General features: G+C 40.5%; 1 protein-coding gene and 1 long non-coding RNA gene across 4 annotated transcripts in view; one reads left to right on the top strand and one right to left on the bottom strand.

Annotated features, from left to right (window-relative positions):
- Nucleotides 1–22963, bottom strand: part of LOC133550034 (uncharacterized protein C14orf132) — a 115107-nt gene that overhangs the window by 56683 nt on the left and 35461 nt on the right.
- Nucleotides 1–22963, top strand: part of LOC133550035 (uncharacterized) — a 262035-nt gene that overhangs the window by 234240 nt on the left and 4832 nt on the right. For all 3 annotated transcript variants that reach the window (XR_009806222.1, XR_009806223.1, XR_009806224.1), the window contains one exon: nucleotides 5766–5929. This is a non-coding gene — a long non-coding RNA (uncharacterized LOC133550035). The remainder of the gene's footprint in view (nucleotides 1–5765; nucleotides 5930–22963) is intronic.

The raw sequence follows: 22963 nt of genomic DNA, 5'->3' as shown, positions 1-22963 counted from the left end.
GAGTTTGCAATGCCTTCGAGCCCAGACCCTAGGTTGAGCTCAGCGAGTCTGTTGAGAGTCAGTTTAACTCCAAGGAACTTCAAATGGTAATCGACGAGTCCTACGCTGTTGGTTTCTCTTGTTTATGCTTCTTGCAAGATGGTTTACTAAGTAATTATGCCACAATTTACAAATGTCGATGAGCCAAATGTATTTGTAAAGTTACGCAGCAATATTTCTATTGGTAGTCGTGACAGACAGTTGGCATTACCCTGCTAAAATGTCTAGTTTGACCGCAAGGATCACCATCAAAAAAATGATATTAAATAATATATAACATATCACATATCTCATAGGCCTACTTTGATGGCAAGCCAAGGCCAACAGTAAATTTACCACCACATTTTGTTCACACATCTTTCAGTGCAGAGTGTGATTCTATGAGCCAACCTACGTTACGCAAAAACCATGTTACGCATAAATCATATAGCCTACTACCATGTCAATACACAAAGTAGAAAATCATTACATATAATGCATTATATTGTGCCAAGCAATTACCAAACCCATGTGTTTGATGCACACACAGTACCAGAAACCACAGTTAGCTGGGCTAAGATTGGAACACATTTCCTCAGTGTATCAGCATATTGAGAAAGAAATAGGCACTGACACTACATATATCCATTAGTTTTGGACATTGGTTATTTTTTTTGTCGGAAATATATATTTGCCCTGTCAGTTGGATGACACATCGACATACGAGCTAACGGGCATATATTTCCCCCCGTTAGCATGATAGTACTTCGCTCATAAGCATTCGTTTCACGAACATAATAGCTATGTTAGACAAGATCATAGACTGTATTGGACAATATAGTTTACATACGAAATGTCCATTTCCATTTATTACAAGTAATAAGAAAACGCAAATGCCGGATTTACCTATCAAGGAGGAAATTAGCAAGTTTGGCGTCAGATGAAAAAAATCTTCTCTGTCTTCAATCGTCTCCATCTTTCAAAGGCAGCCCCGATACAAATCCTTCTTTTCTCCCTGGCTCTGTCATGCATATGTTGAGAATTGTAACGAGGCCTTTTAGATTTACTAAGGTTTGACATGTTTAGTAACTTTACCAGTGGCAGTAGCTCAACAAAGAGGGCGATGCATAATTGGCAACCTGGATATGACACACTCACTGACTTTTTAATTGGTCAAGCGGTGGAGGGCGAGGCATCGAAATTAAAGGAATAACAATATTTCAGGGCTGTAAATCTAATTTTGAAATGAGCATATCCCGGCCGAACTTCCGCTATCAGTTATAAATGTATTCAAAAAGAACATGATTATTAATGCCTTTTGACATATCATGGCTAATTAATGATGATTTGACATGAAATTATTACATATGGCACTTATAAAACTAAGGATTTCACCTCTACCAAGACTTATTTGGTAACTTGAGCTTTGCTGTAAGACAGTAGACTCAGGAGATTTCTCTCAGCCAATCCGAGCAGATAGTTTGTCAATAATGATGATGAGAGTAAATAAGCTGTAAATGAATATAATGAAAAATGCAAGGATGAGTTTTCTGCTTTACGCAGATGATGTGGTCCTGATAGCTTCCTCTGACAAAAATCTTCGGTTCACAGCCGAGAGAGAAGCGTCTGGGATTAAAATTTAGCACCTGCCGTAGGGCAAAACTCTCAATTTACCGGTCGATCTACATTCTTACCCTCACCTGTGGTCATGAGCTTTGGGTTATCATCAAAAAGGACAAGATCAAAAATAGAAGCGGCCAAAATAAGTTTCTTCCGTCGGGTGGCGGGGCTCTCCCTTAGAAATAGTGTGATTGTTGTGTGTTGTTCGGGAGGAGCTCAGAGTAAACCTGCTGCTCCTCCACATCGAGAGGAGCCAGATGAGATGGTTTGGGCCTGGGAACAGCTTGGGATCTCCCGGGAGGAACTGGAAAAATTGGCAGGGGAAAAGGAATTCTGGGCTTCTCTGTTTAGGTTGCTACCCGACCTCGGATAAGCGGAAGGAAGAGGATACAGTAGATGAATGGAAAAATGCAAATTCAAACTGCATGAATTTGTCTAAAAAAATATAAAATCTCAAGTGACTGAATGAACCATAACAATACATGCAGAATTATGCAAAAAAGATGAATAATGCACCTTTAATACAGTACAGTGACATTAAACTTTTTTCACACAGATATCACCAAAAAATTCCACATTTATTATGTATTCCTGCATTACACACAGAACCACACGACACGGTAGAGTGGAACCCACTTAAACCCGTCTATGTCAACCAACTCATCCATTCCTGGTCCGCCGTCTACTTTTAAATACTGTACTAAAAGTGTCAAATTTGTCCACATAAAATTGTAGACCTGCAAGGCTTTCGTTTTCAGTTTATGTAAACATCCATCCATCCATTTTCTACCGCTTATTCCCTTTCGGGGTCGCGGGGGGCGCTGGCGCCTATCTCAGCTACATATGTTGGGTTATTGTCAACTTCCTTATTATTGATAATATGCGTAAAACGACAACAGCAACCAAACTACAGTCTGGTTAAACAACACTTAAATGCAGGTACAGTGACTTCCTGTTCAGTGCTGATTGCGCTTCAAAATAAAAGCATTGTAGTATTCAACTGGATTCTACCACAGCAACTAGAACAAGGCACCCTTTTTTCTTTCTTCTTAGATTGTAAATTACCAAAATCATTTTCATTGTTGTGAAAATTACATCAGCAGCTCGTTCAGATACAAGACTAAAGCAGGAATGTCAAACTCAAAAAAAACACGGGGGGCCAAAATTCTAAGCACACTTTAGATTGTGTGCTAAATATGATTAATTAACCCCACCTTCACCATAAAGTGATTGTTAATCGACCATCTCCTCGTCATCCTTCAATATTTTATATACACTCAAAAACACAGAATCTCGGAGGTTTGTATCTTATATTGGGACGTCGGTTGTTGTAGGAGAAATTTAAAGGCCTACTGAAATGAGATTTTCTTATTTAAACGGGGATAGCAGGTCCATTCTATGTGTCATACTTGATCATTTCGCGATATTGCCATATTTTTGCTGAAAGGATTTAGTAGAGAGCATCGACGATAAAGTTCACAACTTTTGGTCGCCAATAAAAAAGCCTTGCCTTTACCGAAAGTAGCAGACGATGTGCGCGTGACGTCACGGGTTGTAGGGCTCCTCATATCCTCACATTGTTTATAATCAAAGCCTCACACAGCAAGAGCTATTCGGACCGAGAAAGCGACAATTTCCCCATTAATTTGAGCGAGGATGAAAGATTTGTGGATGAGGAAAGTTAGACTGAAGCACAAAAAAAAAAAAAAAAAAAGCGACGGTTCCGGGCGGCGGCAGTGGGACAGTTTCAGATGTAATCAGACACATTTACTAGGATAATTCTGGAAGTTCCCTTATCTGCTTAATGTTTTAATAGTGTTTTAGTGATATTGTAAAGTCATACCTCAAAGTCGGATTTGCTGCGGTGAACGCCAGTGTCTCTCAGAGAAGCCGAGGAGCCAAGCTCACAGCTGCTTTTTTAACAGCTAGTGCAGGAGGTCCCATAATCCACTGATGTCCCCGGTAAGAGTCAACTTAATATCACAATTTTCCCATCCAAAATTTGCTGGTTGACATAGACAAACATGTTTGCTTGACCGCTCTGTGTTAAAGCTTCACAACAAACAAAGAAACAGAGGCTGTCTCGGTTGCTAAAGGCAGCTGCAATCCACCGCTTTCCAACAACAGCATTCTAATTTGACGTCTCCATTATTAATTGAACAAATTGCAAAAGATTCAGCAACACAGAAGTCCAAATTACTGTGTAATTATGCGATGAAAAGAGACGACTTTTAGCCGCAAGTGGTGCTGGGCTAATATGTCCCCTCCAACCCGAGACGTCACAAACACACGTCATCATTCCACGACGTTTTCAACAAGAAACTCTGTGGGAAATTTAAAATTGCAATTTAGTAAACTAAAAAGGCCTTATTGGCATGTGTTGCAATGTTAATATTTCATCATTGATATATCAATCAATCAATCAATGTTTACTTATATATAAACTATCAGACTGCGTGGTCGGTTGTAGTGGGTTTCAGTAGGCCTTTAATCCAATCCAATCCAATCCACTTTATTTATATAGCACATTTAAACAACAATAACGTTTCCAAAGTGCTGCACAGCCATGTTAAAAACAAAATTAAAAAAACAGTATTATGCTCCACCAATGACTGAATAAAAACAAAAAATAAATAAATATAAAACCAATATAAAAAAACAATATAAACACAAATATGATCAATGTGTGATTTAAAGGGTAAAATCAATTAAAAAAGTAAAATAGAAATCAAAGTGTATAAAAAACACAGAGGACAACAGAGGACAGAGGACCACACAACTCACGTAGTGTTAAAAGCCAAAGAATAAAAGTGGGTCTTAAGACGAGACTTAAAACACTCCACTCTGGGAGCAGTTTGAACATGGAGCGGCAGAGTGTTCCAGAGCTTAGGGCCGACCACAGAGAAGGCCCTGTCTCCCCTGGTCTTAAGTCTGGTCTTGGGCACCATGAGCTGGAGCTGGCTCTCTGACCGCAGGAATTTAAACTTGGAAGAGGTCCGAGATATATTGAGGTGCCAGTCCATGTAAAGATTTAAAAACAAAACAGCAATGTTTTAAAATCAATTCTAAAATGAACAGGGAGCCAGTGCAAACTCTGAAGAATTGGGGTTATATGCTGGCGTTTGCCGGCCCCTGTTAAAAGTTGTGCTGCCTCGTTCTGGACTAACTGCAACCGGGAGAGACCTTTTTGGCTAATGCCAGCATAAAGTGCATTGCAGTAGTGCAGGCGACTTGAAATAAAAGCATGCATGACTTGTTCAAAAAGGTTAAAAGATAAAAACGGTTTAATCTTTTAGTAAAGACGAAGGTGATAAAAACACGATTTTAAGACACCATTGACTTGTTTTAAGCAAGTTAATCTATAGGAAATGACCAGTTTTACTTGAGTTTCTCAAAGTTTAGTCAACAATCACTTGTTTTTGATCATTCTAAATTTAAAAAGGTAATACTAACTGTTGGGAAATTTACTGCGGTTTATCATTACATCCCCAGCAACTTTGTGCCTCGAGTCATAGCCAATTGGAGGACCTCCATTAACTATCCAGTTTTGCCATGTTTATTTGTTTATACAAGTGTGTTTTAGAAAATGTATTTTCAAATTTGTATTTGTTTTTTTGTGGGGATCCCCAATAAATGTGCTCTTGTAAAAAAAAATATTGGCGATAAGTTAACTATCGGCAAAATATAACGATTATGGTCTGACAATGACATTCTTCAGTTGAAAACCTAAACTGCATGCTTTCACGCAGCAACACAGCAACCTGAAATTAGATTATTAGATGATGTCAGCACAGGCGTCTGGTGTGAAATGTGTAGTTTTATCGTACAAGGACACTCACTTTCAAAACAACAGGGCAGGAGAATTTAGTATCACACTCATTTCTAACAAAAATCAATGATGATGGGGTGATAAAGCGTGAATAGGAAAATAAAATAGTAATAACGCAAATGCGTCTATGTCCTTCATATTTGCTTCAAATTTGAGACAGACTATGGTAAGTGACTTTGAACTCTGTCGCACATTTTAAATTAAATCATAACGCCCGGGGAATATGGTACTCTTTTATTGAAATGACTTTGCAGTTTGCCTTGACTTCTCCTTCCTAACACTCAATTTTCTCCCACAGTGGGCCACCAAGCCACGTCCGAGACACAGCCAAGCACTCCGGGTCTAAGATGAACGAAACTCTGAGCTTCCGGGCCGCTATGAGCTTGTCATTATTGGTCTGCAATACTTTCCTGCCTGGCGCCCCCAAGGCTGCACAACAGTCCCTCCTCATCATGCAACACGGTAACACACCTCCTCAAGAACTATATTACACCTCGTATCATATCCCGAGCTTCTGTGTGTGTGTGAACCCAAATCCGCCAAAAAACAAAACAAAATATAAAAACCTGTCAGCATTCTTTTTGCGTTCGTCTCTTGTGGTGTTTTTGAAACTTGAATTGATTTAGCTTTCCATTTCTTTAAAACGGTGGCCGATGTAGGTATTATTATGTATCTGTGCATTTACTTGTAATCATCAAACAGCGGTCACGTGAATCCCACTTATTGAAAACGCTATCGTTGCAGGCAAAGTTCCATCCATCCATCCATCCATTTTCTAACGCTTATTTCCTTTCGGGGTCGCGGGGGGCGCTGGCGCCTATCTCAGCTACAATTGGGCGGAAGGCAGGGTACACCCTGGACAAGTCACCACCTCATCGCAGGGCCAACACAGATAGACAGACAACATTCACACTCACATTCACACACTAGGGCCAATTTAGTGTTGCCAATCAACCTATCCCCAGGTGCAAGTCTCCCATTGCCTCCCTGCTTGGCACTCAGCATCAAGGGTTGGAATTGGGGGTTAAATCACCAAATGATTACCGAGCGCGGCCACCGCTGCTGCTCACTGCTCCTTCACCTCCCAGGGGGTAAACATGGGGATGGGTCAAATGCAGAGGATAATTTCACCACACCTAGTGTGTGTGTGACTATCATTGGGACTTTAACTTTCATTTGTAATAACTGCAGACTTTATGAGAGCCAACAAACATAATAACACTTCACTTACTGTACAGAGTCTGCTGTCATTAGGATTTAGACTGCTAAGGTGTTCATATATTCATATTTAGATGAAGAATGTCTCAAAATTGGGGATGGAACCAAGCGTCTTTGTGTCATTCTCGCCCTTTTCATGTCTAAATTGGCTGCCAATTGTGGGATTATGTCTTCATCCTTCTACTATCAAGGTGAAAGGCAAGTTTGACTAGGAAGGAAATGAAGGTGCAGCTGATCATGTCGATCGTGTCAACATTAGCACACAAGCTCATGATCACGGCGCCGCTATAAATAATTTGTCTGCGTTAGTGTTTCTAATAACAATATCACTAACAGTAGATTAATATTCAAGTCGCCGAATGTAAATGGAGTATTGTTGGCAGTTTTTCGATGGTTATTTATTGGATTGTATAGGCGCAGTAAAATATCTGCCATTGGTTCCGCTGTAAGTGGACTTTTATTTACGAGTTAAATGCGTTAAAAAAATATAGACATCCATCGTCATGTCTTTCATAATGATTGTGAACGATAGGCAAAATTCCCCAAAAAGTGCAGTTCCCCTTTAACGAACACACCAAACTGAAATGAATGTGCACTTGCAAATGAGACTCAGATGTGTAAGAAAACAAGAATATCATTATCAACAAAATTATAATCAAAATTATTATTTTTAATTAAACACATCAGCATTTTTGACCCCATAAACGCACACAAAAGTACCAAAAATTGATATCAATTCAAATGAGAAAGTTTCCCATTTTTATGTAAAACCTGTCTTACTTTTTGTTTGATGAAATTGCTCCTCCCGCCAGTTCTCAATGATAGCCGCTACTTTGCGCTTCAGAAGTAAACAGAACGACTTGAAATAATCCTCAAAGCCTGCAGGGACAGTGTATTTATAGAGAAATTGTACAGTATAATGAAGAGATAGCAGGAATGCTGTTGAACAATTATTGTGTGCTACATGTACGCATCCTCTTAGATCAGGCCGCGTGTCTGAGATCCTGCGAGACGTTATTTTGCGGCCCGCACCTTGATATGTGAAAGTTAAAGTACCAATGATTGTCACACACACACACTCGGTGTGGTGAAATTTGTCCTCTGCATTTGACCCATCCGCTTAATCACCCCCTGGGAAGTGAGGGGAGCAGTGGGCAGCAGCGGTGCCGCGCCCGGGAATCATTTTTGGTGAGTTAACCCCCAATTCCAACCCTTGATGCTGAGTGCCAAGCAGGGAGGCAATGGATCCCATTTTTTTTTTGTCTGTGGTATGACTCGGCCGGGGTTAGAACACACAACCTACAGATCTTAGGGCGGACACTCTAACCCAGGGGTGTCAAACTCAAATACAGAGTGGGCCAAAATTTAAAACTGAACAAAGCCACGGGCCAAGGTTGAACAAATTATCCTTTTAATAGGGACCCAAACAAGTTTTGCATTGAATATTGAACAAGCAATGATTAAATAATAATCATTAAAAAATATCAATGGCATATCAAATAAAATTTAAATAAAAATTGAATGCCTCTTTTCTATTTGCAGCCCTCTGACGTAAATATCAAAATAAACTTTTTCCACAGGCTAATAATAAATTTGCAAATAAAAAAACAGTAACAAATTAATCAAACATTCTAGCCTTGAAGTAGCAGGAGAAAGTGCATGAGTAAAACATTAATTATTGCTTGGGGTGGGGGAGTATATTGTAGCGTCCCGGAAGAGTTAGTGCTGCAAGGGGTTCTGGGTATTTGTTCTGTTGTGTTTATGTTGTGTTACGGTGCAGATGTTCTCCCAAAATGTGTTTGTTATTCTTGTTTGGTGTGGGTTCACAGTGTGGTGCATATTTGTAAGATTGTTAAAGTTGTTTATACGGCCACCCTCAGTGTGACCTGTATGGCTGTTGAACAAGTATGCATGGCATTCACTTGTGTGCGTGTGTGTGTAAAAGCTGCATATATTATGTGACTGGGTTGGCACGCTATTTCTATGTAGGAAAAGCGGACGTGACGACAGGTTGTAAAGGATGCTAAAGGCAGTGCCGTTAATGCACGCCCCCAATATTGTCGCCCGGGTAGAAATGGGGAGAAATTCGGGAGACTGTTTACCCCGGGAGATTTTCGGGAGGGACACTGAAATTTGGGAGTCCGGGAAAATCGGGAGGGTTGGCAAGTATGAGTATTAGTGGTGAATGCGGTGTTACAGCGGCACCGAAGCTGTATAAAACCAGCAGGCCAGCTCTAATGTTAATTTCATACTGCCTCAAGGGCCAAATAAGATTACACGGCGGGCCATAATTTGGCCCGCGGGCCAGAGTTTGACACCCATGCTCTAACCACTAGGCCACTGAGTATGTAAATGTAGTGTTAGTGTGGCCAACGAGTTTTATATGAATGGCGCTTGACAGCGTTATATTTGCTATAATTACCAACCCTCCCGAATTTTCCGGGAGACACCGGAATTTCAAGGCAATCATTCAAGGGTAATCATTCCCGCGAACAACAATGTTCAATGGGTGCTGTGTTGACACTGCCTTTGACATCTTGTACTAACAGCGTACCATTCCAGACATTTCTGTATTTGGCTTTTATGAACACAAGTCATAGCATCCACCTTTTCATCAAACATACAGCATACAGTCTCAGCCACATGTTCTGTTATGTTTCTGCAAACACGTGTCAGTGACTGCAACGCATACTGACGGTGGCTGTATAAACAAGTTTATCACTCTTATAAATATGCGCCACACTGTGAACCTACACCAAACAAGAATGACAAACACATTTCGGGAGAACATTCGCACTGCAACACTGCGGTATAGCTCGGTTGGTAGAGTGGCCGTGCCAGCAACTTGAGGGTTGCAGGTTCGATTCCCGCTTCCGCCATCCTAGTCACTGCCGTTGTGTCCTTGGGCAAGACACTTTACCCACCTGCTCCCAGTGCCACCCACACTGGTTTAAATGTAACTTAGATATTGGGTTTCACTATGTAAAGCGCTTTGAGTCACTAGAGAAAAGCGCTATATAAATATAATTCACTTCACTTCACAACATAAACACAACAGAACAAATGACTCTTCCGGGCTACCACCAAACCCCACCTCACAACTCTACCCCCCCCCCCAACCCCCCGCCCCCCCTTAATGTTTATAACTAGGCCGCCACGCTATTCATATGACGTTTATTCGATAGCGATGACATGTAGTAAAAGGGGGTAATGGCAGCGCTAACACGGAACTTTTATGGAATTGTTAACTGGGTGATAATCAGGACTTACAATTGGACATCGCTTACCCCGGGAAATTGTCGGGAGATGCTTTTAAATTCGGGTGTCTTCTGGAAAAATGGGGGGATTTCACTAGTATGTTGCTAGGGTGGGTAAGCCGTTCAAAGAAGGTAAATGCATTAAACGTGCATGTTGGAATTTTTAAGTAGCATATTTCCTTGAATAGCTGCCAGGCATATAATATGCGCCTGCCTTGAATTACAGCCGGGCAAAACTCGCTCCCCAAATTAATAAGCGCATGCTTACTTTTACCGCCGGGTCAAATTTGTGACGTCATGAGTGACCCTTCCCCTACCGTCGTTTCAAAACTGCGGAGGAGTTTTTTTGCTTTTACTGTGTGTAAACCAGGGGTCTTGTTCCACAGCCATACAGATCACACCAATGGATGTGATATAAAACAACTTCAACACTCTTAATAATATGCTCCACACTCTGTGAACCCACACCAAACACATTTCTGGAGAACATATGCCCTGCAACACACCACAAACGCAACACAACACCTACCCACAATGCAATGCATCCACGACTCCTGGCTACACCGTCCATACACCCGCTGGCACCAACCCCCCCCTCCGTGCGTTGGTTGAGGTGGGCGGTGTTGGGGGCGCGTGTAATATAGCCAAGAGTCACGGATACATGGCATTATGGGTAATCCCTTTGCTGCGTTTTTAATGTGCCACAGAGCCAATGCTCTCCAGAAATGTGCTTGGTGAGGGTTCACAGAGTGTGGCGCATATTAGTAAGAGTTTTACAGTTGTTTATATCACAAACATCAGTGTAAAAGGTATGGCTGTTGACCAAGTATGCATTGCAATCTTGTATAAGAAGCAGCGAAATGCATGGGTCCGGCCGACAGCATGGTGTAAAAGTGGGCGCAATGACATGCTGTAGAGCAGTGGTCCCCAACCACCGTGCCGCGGACGCAGAATAATTTTTTTTAAACATTTTTTTTATCACACTCAATTTTTTACTGCATGCCATTGGTAAGTGCAGGAGTGAGAAGAGGCTTTAAAATTATTAGCGCCTGCTTACTTTTACCGCATGCTTTGAATAAGCGCAGGAGTGAGAACAGGTTTTAAATTAATTAGCGCCCCGGCGGCTATTCAAGGAAATACGGTAATCTTTTCTTGCGGCCCAGCCTCACCCAGTGTCTGCATCCAGTGACCCCCGGGCAAATTGAGTTAAAGACCCCTGTCTTAGATTGAAAAAAAAAAAAAACACCGCAAATGGACTTGGTGACTAATATAAATATGCACATGACAGTACATATTTAATGTGCTTTGCCATTCCTCCCAGCACACAATATTTGAAGAGTCCATTAAACACATAGTCGGGGGAAACATTGACAAAAGACCCTGAGCCAACAGTGTGGCTTGAAGTGGAATAAGATTTGAATAAATTACACAGCGCCGTCTTCCCTGTAGAGGTCCCTAACACAAACTTGTAACTCTATTGCATTACTCAACATTGTAAATATGAACCAACCCATCGCTCTCTGATTGGTCTGCCGTTGGTCTCATTATCAAATGAAAAATCGCTTTATTTAATTGTCCTTGTTGCGCTAATGCAAATGAACTCTTATTGATGATTCCGACAACAAGCTGTTAGCGTTTTATAGTATCAGTGTTGAACTGCATTTTGATGCATAAAACTGACATTGAATCAAATTACTTGAGGCAATGATGGACGTTTGTGTTGCCGTAATAGCAAATAGCCGACAACGCAGCAGCCATCAAATGAAATTAGCACGTGGGCGTTGCTGGTTACGGCGCTGTGTGTATTGCGGCAGGTGGGCTTCAGCCTTTGTGAATGATTGCTGCACATATTTCCCTGTGGGAAGATGAGCTGTGCTAAGAGGGGGGTGGGTTAGTTTGGAGTTTGTCACACATTGGCCTAGATACCCATAATGTAACACTTTAGCTTGGCGTGGCCTCAATGTTGAAGTGACATATTCTAGTGTTGGGTGTCTGCGTGAAAGTATATGCATAAAGCATGATGAAACATTGACTTAAGTCAGTCCTTCTCGAACATTGGGGCAGGCCCTCCTGGGTGGGGGGGCAGAAAGCTGCAGAAAGACACAGCTTCGAAAAGCTGCGCACTACAAAATGTTGCTCGTTGTAGCCATTAACTCTGACTTAATCATTTTGATTTACTGTATAAAAAAAAAAAAACTTTATTTTGTGGGTTGAATTATTTTATATGTTGTGCTCCTGAGTTATTGATGTATTAGATTGTTTATTTAATTTCTTTTTTTTTTAATATCAAATTGGTTAAGTTGGTAAATAAATGTAGGTACCACTTTGGTATGGGGAACATATCCACCATTAATTAGATTAGATAGTACTTTATTTATTCATTCAGAAATTAAAATTTTCAGCACAATCTCATTCAATTGATTGATTGATTGATTGATACTTTTATTAGTAGATTGCACAGTACAGTACATATTCCGTACAATTGACCACTAAATGGTAACACCCGAATAAGTTTTTCAACTTGTTTAAGTCGGGGTCCACGTTAATCAATTCATGGTAATATCAGACAAAAGTTGCAGGGAGACAGAACAGGATTGCTGACGGGTCTGCCGGCTTCCAGCGCCCCTTACAAAAACGGTGAGATACAGGTAAACAAGTGGGGGGAATGGGAGAAAAAAATAGAAGATTAAAATAAAATATAATATAATTTAAAAAAAATAGGTCTAAGCATGGGACCCTGGAGAGGGGGTCCAGACTGACGCCAAGGGAAAAAAACAACAACTCATAGCCATTATGGATTGAACTTTCACAGTATCATGTTAGACCCGCTCGACATCCATTGCTTTCGTCCTCTCCAAGGTTTTCATAGTCATCATTGTCACCGACGTCCCACTGGGTGTGAGTTTTCCTTGCCCTTATGTGGGCCTACCGAGGATGTCGTAGTGGTTTGTGTTGTGGTTTGTGCAGCCCTTTGAGACACTAGTGATTTAGGGCTATATAAGTAAACATTGTTTGATTGATTGATTGATTGATTGACAGTACACATCCCTCTCACATGTGTGTAAGAGGGAAACATCAAACATCAAAGAAGACAAAGGACATTAAAGAAGTGGCTACAACCAGACACTTCTACATACAGCTATGAATAAAAAGTAAAAGAAACATATACACTGTGGTGGCCTCTGTGGTGTTCCACGCCATCATCCGCTGGGGTGGAGAGAGCACGGCCAGAGACAGGAGCAGACCCAACAAAGCAACCAAGAGAGCCGACTCCACTTTCGGCCACCAACCAACTCTCGGCCAGTGTCCAGTCCGCATGGATGAGCGAGGATATGTCCACGGAGACTGAGGTGTCCGACACCTGCTCACCCAGCCAAGACACCACGAAGCCTCTCCGTCCCGGCGCTCAGTGCCAGCTCCGCAGCCCCCTCCCCTCATCCACATCTCCTCCAGTCCCTCCAAACCGACTCCAGTGTGGCAGGGACCCAGCAGCTGGTCTCCATGGCCAAAAGGCTCCCGGGAGGCAGATCCAGAAGTCCACAAAAAGCACCGCAGTGGTCACGAAAGTGCCACCCCTTGTCACACAGTCCCAAAGGGTCCCGGACCAAAAAGCAAAAATATGATAACACATGAAAACAAGAAGGAAACACAAAAGGATGACACAAGAGCACAGAGCTCCTGCCAATAGCAGCCACTACAGCAGCGCCATCTTGGAAAAATAAAAAATTAAAATAAAATAAAATTAGTTGCTTATTAAAGTAATACAGACTTAATTTACGGTTATTTGGACACTAGGGGAACATATAAGGGTGATTTATATGGTTAGGGATAGGATTACTGACGTGGACCCCGACTTAAACAAGTTGAAAAACTTATTCGAGTCGGCTCTCTTGGTTGCTTTGTTGGGTCTGCTCCTGTCTCTGGCAGTGCTCTCTCCACCCCAGCGGATGATGGCGTGGAACACCGCAGAGGCCACCACAGTATATATGTTTCTTTTACTTTTTATTCATAGCTGTTACCCTATTGTAGCTGAGATAGGGCCTACTCCGCATGTCAACATCTCTCTTCGGTGCCACACGCCCACACCATCAAAATGCAGAGGCAAACATTTACATATCAACACCGTATGAACAAGTTGTCCACAACAAAAGGAGATAATGTCCGCAGTAACCTACCACATAGCGAAGGACGAACACTATTTGATTTCCTATTACGCAGCTCATTTTTATTTGACAGTTTTTGAAATATCTTTTGCGACATCATGCACAAGAGTGCACTTTATTAGTTTTAAACTATTGTAGTGGCATTCTGTACGAAAATTGAACTTTATTTAGTGTTGTTTTGATACGTCAGCCATGTGACATCATGCACAAAAGTGCACTAATAGCTTGTTTTAAAATGTCTCTGAGAATCTTGCAATTTCTGTTTTGGAAATTACATGAATGTTTGTGCCACTGCTTAATAACGGTTTAATTAATACAGTTTTGGTCAATTGACTTAGTTGTGATTTCCTTCTCTGCATGAAAGTTTAAAATGAGCATATATTAATGCAATATGAAGAAGAATGTTTTCATGTAGACACATAGAATCATCATACTGCTGTGATTATATGTATCAAGTGTTAATTCAAGGGTAAGGCAAAATATCGAGATATATTATTTGTGTATCACGACATGGCCTAAAAATATCGGGATATTAAAAAAAGGCCATCTCGCCTAGCCCTAGCTACACGTTTATGCTTTTTTTACGGTAGCTCACAGTGAGGAAAGTACTGGGTTGGGTAGCACCGGCCATGAAAAATTCAACATTTTCAGGAAAATCAAAGTTAGTGTACTTCACCACCACTCATGCATACCAGCCGTGTGCATTGAGAATCATGTCCGTATGTAATACAACTCACTGTACTGTAAGTGCCTGACTCATCGCCTCGCCATTAAAATTGCATGCATCCGAAATGAGAAGAGTCCCGCTCATATGTGATCCATGTACATAAAGGAGCCATTCAGCTCGACTCCTTTGATGGAAATAACGTTTTGAGTCTCATGATGTCAGAGCAACACATTAGGAGGTGATATACAGTAATTGACATTTTCTGAGGAGAGGGGAGACCATTTGTAACTGAAATTAGTGGATGCATATGACACAAAATGAGCTGCCAGGCTGAAATAATTGAGATGTAATGGAGGAGGCGTAATATAAAATAATGACTCCATGTGCGGACCTGGTTGTTTGAGTTTCTCATTGAGCATGAAAAGACGGAGTTTTATTTCTAGCATAATCATAAAGCATGCATTAGTGTATTTCCCCACATCCTCCTGAGAACCAGCGTCCTGTGCAGTGGACATGTATGTTTTGCATAACATGGCTATTTTTAACGAAAAAGAAGTCGACCAAAAACTGCAGAGGACATTGGTTCTCAGGAGGAAATGGTGGACTTTGTTTACTTAACTGCAGGGAGGGCCGGGCATTGCAAAACACAATTAAGGCACGGCGCCGCTTAAAGTGGAGGCAATGATATTTAAATTTCTCAACCTTAAGCTCCAAAAATGAGAAAAAAAAACACAGTAGGGCTGCAAAATTAATCGATTAATTTGATGAGAAAAAAGTTATGTTGCTTCAATGAACTCATACAAATTTATTAAATTGTGTTTAGGACTCAGAACTTTACATACACAGATAGGGCAGGGCAATATGGCCTTTTTTAATAGCTCGATATTTTGAGGCCATGTTGCGATATGCGATATATATCTCGATATGTTGCCTTAGCCTTGAATTAACACTTGGCAATATAATCACAGCAGTATGATGATTCTATGTGTCTACATTAAAACGTTCTTTTTCAAGCTGCATTAATATATGCTACTTTTAAACTTTCATGCAAAGAGGGAAATCACAACTAAGTCAATTGACCAAAACTGTATTTATTAAACAGTTATTAAGCAGTGGCCTAAACATTTATGTAATTTCAAAACAGAAAGTGCAAGATTATCAGAGACATTTTAAAACAAGTTATTAGTGCACTTTTGTGCATGTCACATGGATGACATATCAAAACAACAATAAATAAAGTGCACTTTTTGTACAGAACGCCACTAGAATAGTGTAAAACAAATAAAGTGCACTTTTGTGCATGATGTCACACAAGATATTTTAATAACTGTCAAATAAAAATGAGCTGCATAATAGGAAATCAAATAGTGCTCGTCCTTCGCTATGTGGTAGGTTACTGCGGACATTATCTCCTTTTGTTGTTGACAATTTTTTTCATACGGTGTTGATCTGGAAATGGAATTTTGATGCTGTGGGCGTGTGGCACCGAACGGAGATGTTGACATGCAGATTAAGCACTCTTCGTTCTCTAGCAGGTGACTTTTCAAATGATACTACATATTAGCACTAATGCTACTTTTCGTAGCAACGCTTTTGCCCCACACTTGACAAATTACGGTTGTCTGTTCGACATATTCCCACTTCAAGCCAAACCACCACCAGACGATGGACCCCCTGCTGTTTTTCTTGGGAATTAATTCTTCCTTCATTTGTTACCAGATTTGCACCCTCTTTCTCTTGTATTACCACTTGCACCACAGCTAACGTTACCCATGATGCTACCTCTCTGCTCCTCGAGGGCGTATACGTATGTGACGCATGTAAGAAGGTGCGCTTGCTCTCTGTGAGGAGAGACAGGAAAGAGTGAGAAGAGCCTGTAGTGTAATGCCAGCAGCTAAAAGCAACTCCGTGAGAACGTACACTCAATTATCACGATATAGTCATTTTCTTTATCACATAGAGACAAACCCGCAATATATCGAGTATATCGATGTATCGCCCAGCCTTATACACAGACATCATTTCCGCATGACCGCTAGTGTGTGGATGCCAAAACTTATGTGAAGGTGAACAGCATTTTTATTTATTTATTTTTTATTAATGCACATGTTAAAAGTGCAATTTTACTGTTGATGATTAGGAGAAAATAATGTAAGTTATGGCAAGAAGAATATAGTTTTTTTTGCATTTATTACCTACTCAGTGGCCTAGTGGTTAGAGCAGGGGCGCTCACACTTTTTCTGCAGGCGAGCTACTTTTCAATTGACCAAGTCGAGGAGATCTACATCATTCCTATTTATAATTTATATTTATTTATTTATGAAAGAGACATTTTTGTTAACAAGTTAATGGTGTTTAATGATAATACAAGCATGTGTAACACACATAGATTCCTTTCTTTCATGAAGACAAGAATATAAGTTGGTGTATTTGATTCTGATGACTTGCATTGATTGGAATTAGACAGTGGTGCTGATAACGTCCGCATTTTCAAATGGAGGAAAAAAAAAGTCCTCCTTTCTGTCCAATACCACATGAAAGTGGTTGGATTTGGCATCTCATTTGTCCAACTTGCATACTCGTTTTTAAACACTTTGTTATGAGAGTAGCATATGTGTGTGGCCCTTTAATGTCTGGCAGCAGGTGAGTGACGTCAGTGAGTGTGCGGGTGGGCAAGCAAGTGAGAAAGCGGTCGCTGAGGGCGGGGGAGAAATACATTGGCTAGCTTTCTGAGACTCTTATTTTGTTAGCACAGGCAGGATGAAACAGGTCTTTTATGGTGAAGACAGGAACTGTGCTGTCGGTCTTTAGAGTTTTGACAGTAGGTACAGAGTCTCTAGAAATAAAATGTGTTTCTCTGCGTCCGCCCTGTTAGTGAGTTTTTCCTTAAATATGAGCTCGCAGCAGCCAGCGTCATCTCACAAGATCCTCGGGTGCCGAGAATGTCAAACAACTGACGAAAGTGAAGTCTTGGTATGATTGATGATTGCTCATTTTTATGTATATTTTTTAATGCCTGGCTTGAGATCGACTGACACACCCTCCGAGATCGACCAGTCGATCGCGATCGACGTAATGCCCACCCCTGGGTTAGAGTGTCCGCCCTGAGATTGGTAGGTCGTGAGTTCAAATCCCGGCCGAGTCATACCAAAGACTATAAAAATGGGATCCATTACCTCCCTGCTTGGCACTCAGCATTAAGGGTTGGAATTGGGGGTTAAATCACCATAAATGATTCCCGGGCGCGGCACCGCTGCTGCCCACTGCTCCCCTCACCTCCCAGGGGGTGCTCAAGGGTGATGGGTCAAATGCAGGGAATAATTTCGCCACATATAGTATGTGTGTGACAATCATTGGTACTTTAACTTTAACTATTATTGCTATTTTCTCTAAAATACATGTTTTATCCGATTACTCGATTAATCGAATAAAACAAACAATTGAAAGCTGCAGTGAGGCTAATCTAAACATTCTTACTTGTTGACGACCATAATGTATCCTACAACTTGTACGCTCCAATGAATGGTAGCACACAGAAACATTTATATGAGAGGAGGCTATCTTTTGAGAACATACAGTACTGTATTTAATTCTAAATATAAGCTTACAGTAAACCCATGTTTATTGCTGTTCAATAACCGTGGTGAAATACTTGATTATAAATGGAATGTTTTCATATCAAAAGCATACAAATCTGTAATTTTTTTCACATTTTGCGAACCCACCAGACATGAAATAAGTGCAAAATAGTCACTTTTACATGTTGCCTGAGCCTGAGCTAATCAGATGCCACAATACTGAACAGCAGGGTGTGATTGGTTTGGTCCCATATAGTGGCCAATATTATTGCAGCAGTGCTATTTTTAGTTCATAGGCTGAAAAAAATGCCTAATTCAGTACTTCTGCCCGAATGCAGCTGAGATAGGCTCTAGCACCCCACGCAACCACGAAAGGAACAAGCGGTAGAAAAATGGATGGATGAATGGATGGAATATGTTTAGTTTTTTTTTCCGATTTAATGAAGCCGCAAACTTTGAAGCGCGACGTGGCGGAGGACAACAGTACCATATTTTTTGGACTATAAGCTGCTATTTTTTCTCTACGGTTTCCACCCAGTGGCTTATTAAGTTAAAAACTGTGCGGCTCATTAATGGATTTTACTTCGCTAACGGCCATGTATGTTTTTAACTCTAACAGAGACTGTGAAAATGTGTTATTGTTTGTGTTATAGCGCCATCTTTTGGACAAGTTCGCTGGCTGCAGGAGCAGCGGGTTGAAAATGTACTGGTGTTTTGTGCTTTGAACATCAAGTTTACCCTGTTTCATCTACTATTTGTTTATAGTGTTTCTGCTCGAAAGGATTCTTTATTCATCACTCCTAGCCACGTTTGGAAGTTTTACAATGCAACTAAAACAATCCATACTTACTAAACCGTCCCATGTGTGATGTCAGTAGGAGTATTTTCATGCATATTTGTACGTGCTATCGTAATGTAATCAAGCCAGCGTCATTAGCATTAGCTTATATGCTAACACTTACAATGTCATTCTTTTTATATTCTTTCAGTTTTGGAAATTTACCAAAGCATCACCGTGGAATTATTGAGTCTGTTAAGCTGATTAGAGAGCTCGCTTCCGTAGCTAGTGGGTTCATGACCATGACATCTGTTTTGTTTGATCAGGTGTTTTACTAATGTGTGACAGGCAGTCTTTGGAAAAAATTAGAGTGTTTATGTAGGTGTCGGTATATATCTGTGGCTAATGGTCTGGTGCGGCTGATATATGTAAAAATATTTACTTTCGTTGAAATTTTGGTGTATACGGCTTGAATACAGATGCGCTCTCTCGCCCGAAAATGTACTGTAATTAATCCTCAGGAACAGGGACACCGGACATAAAAGAAAAACAACAACATTTCAACAAGAAATGTCTAACCCAGGGGTGGGCTTTACGTCGATCGCAAGCTACCGGTCGATCGCGAAGGGTGTGTCAGTCGATCTCAAGCCAGGCATTAAAAAGATATACATGAAAATGAGCAATCATCAATCTTCACTAAGACTTCACTTTCGTCAGTTGTTTGACATTCTCGGCACCCGAGGATCTTGTGAGATGACGCTGGCTGCTGCGAGCTCATTATTAAGAAAAAAATCAATTAAAGGACGGAGAGAAACACTTTTCATTTCAACACTCTTGGGCCGTACTTGCTGTCAAAACTCAAAAGACCGACTGCACAGACCTTCTTCATCCTGCCTGTGCTAACAAAATAAGAGTCTCAGAAAACGAGCGTGCACAAGCTAGCAAGCTACGGAGGTTTGATGCCAATGTATTTTTCCCCCGCCCTCAGCGACCGCTCCCTCTCCTCGCTCGCCCACACACTCACTGACGTCACTCACCTGCTGCGGGCCACACACAAATATGCTACTCTCATAACAAAGTGTTTAAAAAGGAGTTTGCAAGTTGGACAAATGAGATGCCAAATCCAACCACTTTCATGTGGTATTGGACAGAAAGGAGGACTTTTTTTCTCCTCCACTTGAAAATGCGGACATTATCAGCACCACTGTCTGAATCAATGCAAGTCATCAGAATCAGGAAATACACCAACTTATATTCTTGTTTTCATGAAAGAAAGGAATCTATATGTGTTAAACATGCTTGTATTATCTTTAAACACCATTAACTTGTTAACAAAAATGTCCCTTTCATAAATAAATAAATATAAATTATAAATATGAATGAGGTAGATCTCCTCGACTTGGTCAATTGAAAAGTAGCTCGCCTGCAGAAAAAGTGTGGCCACCCCTGGTCTAACCCAAAACTCAATAAAGGCATCTCACCACGACACTCTTGATACGGCAGCTGTAGCTTCATTAGTTGTGCTACCGAATGGAGAAGTTGGCATATTACACTTGAATCACCAATGAGGCAGAAAAGGTCTAAATTGAGAAAGAAGATAGGAATTTTGGGCCATGTTGAGATTATAAATACAGTTTGAACATATATAGATATCAGGATATTCCAGATAAATCCGCACCCTCCGTTCTGCGCACAGAACATATCGGAAGAGGACAATATCGATAGGATTTATTTTGATAAGATTCAGTTAAAATGAAATTTGGTTCAAGTCCAGAAATCAGTCATGTTAATTGTGTATCGACTCATGCTTTTTCATTTTACACATTTCAAGAAAACAACTTCATAGTTTGACACGCTAATGATTCCCGAAATGCTTAATTATAGCAATAACTCAAGCAGCCAGGCTGATAATGAACTCCAATCATAAATCATAAGCGCTTCTTCCTACTTCTGCCTTCCCTGCTTTTCAACTCATCATTTTCACTCTTGTTTCTTTTTCATCACAACAAATGCTCAAAACTTTCAGTTTTGCATTTCATGTTTGCCTTTTCATAGCACAAATGTCAGCGAGGAGCTGCGCCTTATGACAAATTACAGCGATAATTGTCATCCCAAATCATAGATCTTGTTTAGTCCAAGGCGTACAGTATCAACACAAGAAGAATAAAGCTGCTTTGAAATGATACCAGGCTGGAAGGGAAATAGATAATTAATGCAGGCATGCATAATTCATACTTCCTGAATATCAAAAGGCACAGTCATACTGTATAGGAAGCATCATGCAGTTAGGAGGTTAGGTCTATTAGGGAATGATGTTATTGCCTCATACTTTGCTGCCTCACTCCATCAAGACTCATCGCCTTCATTTTCTGCAGGGCTTCTTTCAATGTGAAATCACTCATTCGCATGCTAAACATACCGTAAACGGTGTAACTACAGCTGTGGCATTATTGATCGAGACTTCAAAAACAGGATAACGTGTAATAATCAGAGAGAGGCTGCCATTTCCAAAAGTTAAGAAACTCGATACATTTTCATATGAGAACTAACATCCTCCGCAGTAGACATTTGTGTTTGGTTCTCAGGATGATACAAAACGTTATTTGTTGTACTTTTAATATGATTTACAGTGCAAAAATGTGGGTCTTGTGGCAGTAATGCCCATCTCAGAAGTCTGGAGCTAAAGTCAGAGCAGATTACTAAGCGCAAAAAATATGACTAAAGTGGTAAAGCTGTATTCTCATATGCACTTTAATTTTTTGACACTTCATTTTAAAACATGTATAGTATTACTGTTTACGGGTTACTGTAATCAGCTTGACTTAATTTTTGATAATAATATTTGTGATTAACACGTGATTCCTTATCATTTGACAAGATCGTAAACTGTTTATAGGTAAGACAGTTATTGAACACAAGTAAGATTACAAATTAAGTATTAATACTTGAGTGGGTCTCAAATCCTACTGTAGTGAAAACTGTAGTTTGTCAAAAAGTTTAAGAGCCTCTGGCTTATTGTATTGTATCATAAGGTCCCAGCATTCCTGTTCAAAACAGCTAATTCATTGCTCAAAAACTGATTTCCAGTAATTAAATGGTAAATGGGATATACTCCTATAGCGCTTTTTGTACTATTACCACATTCACCCATTCACACACACGTCCTCACACTGATGGCGGGAGCTGCCATGTAAGGGGCTAATCACAACCCATCAGGAGCAAGGGTGAAGTGTCTTGCCCAAGAACACAACGGACATGACAATGATGGTAGAAGCCGGGGATCAAACCAGGAACCTTCAGGCTGTTGGAATGGCCACTGACCCAACTGCGCTACGCCGTCCCCAATTAATAATAATTAGCACATTTTATTAACTTGATTTTTACCACTTATGCTACCCAACAGTAATGCGGTGGTGAACAGCTATATGCTTTTGTAATCTAGGTATCGTGTAAGTTTAGTTAGTTAGTTTGTGACCTTTATTTAATCGGAAGTAGACCCAATGAGATTCAGACTCTGTTTTACAAGGGCTTCCTTGCCACGATAGCAGATAGACAGATCTAATGTAAATACATGTAAAACAACTATTAAATATAAATAAAAATGAACAGGAATTTGATACAATAGGTGGTTTGCAATCATGTCCTACAGGCACATCTGGGTTTCAGGCAATGGTCTAAGCCCAATTAGGCTACTGTATATTTACCTGAATTAGTGTAGATTTAGGCTTATTTTGAAAGGTTTAGAGGCAAATATAAAAGTGATCATGAAATAAAGCATTTTAAATGGGATGGAGTGGATTTTTACACTCTTAAGAAAAATATGTATTTTTTTTAA

Source organism: Nerophis ophidion, linkage group LG03 (assembly GCF_033978795.1).
Source record: "Nerophis ophidion isolate RoL-2023_Sa linkage group LG03, RoL_Noph_v1.0, whole genome shotgun sequence".
Classification (NCBI taxonomy): Eukaryota; Metazoa; Chordata; class Actinopteri; order Syngnathiformes; family Syngnathidae; genus Nerophis; species Nerophis ophidion.
This window is presented reverse-complemented; position numbering and strand designations above follow the sequence as displayed.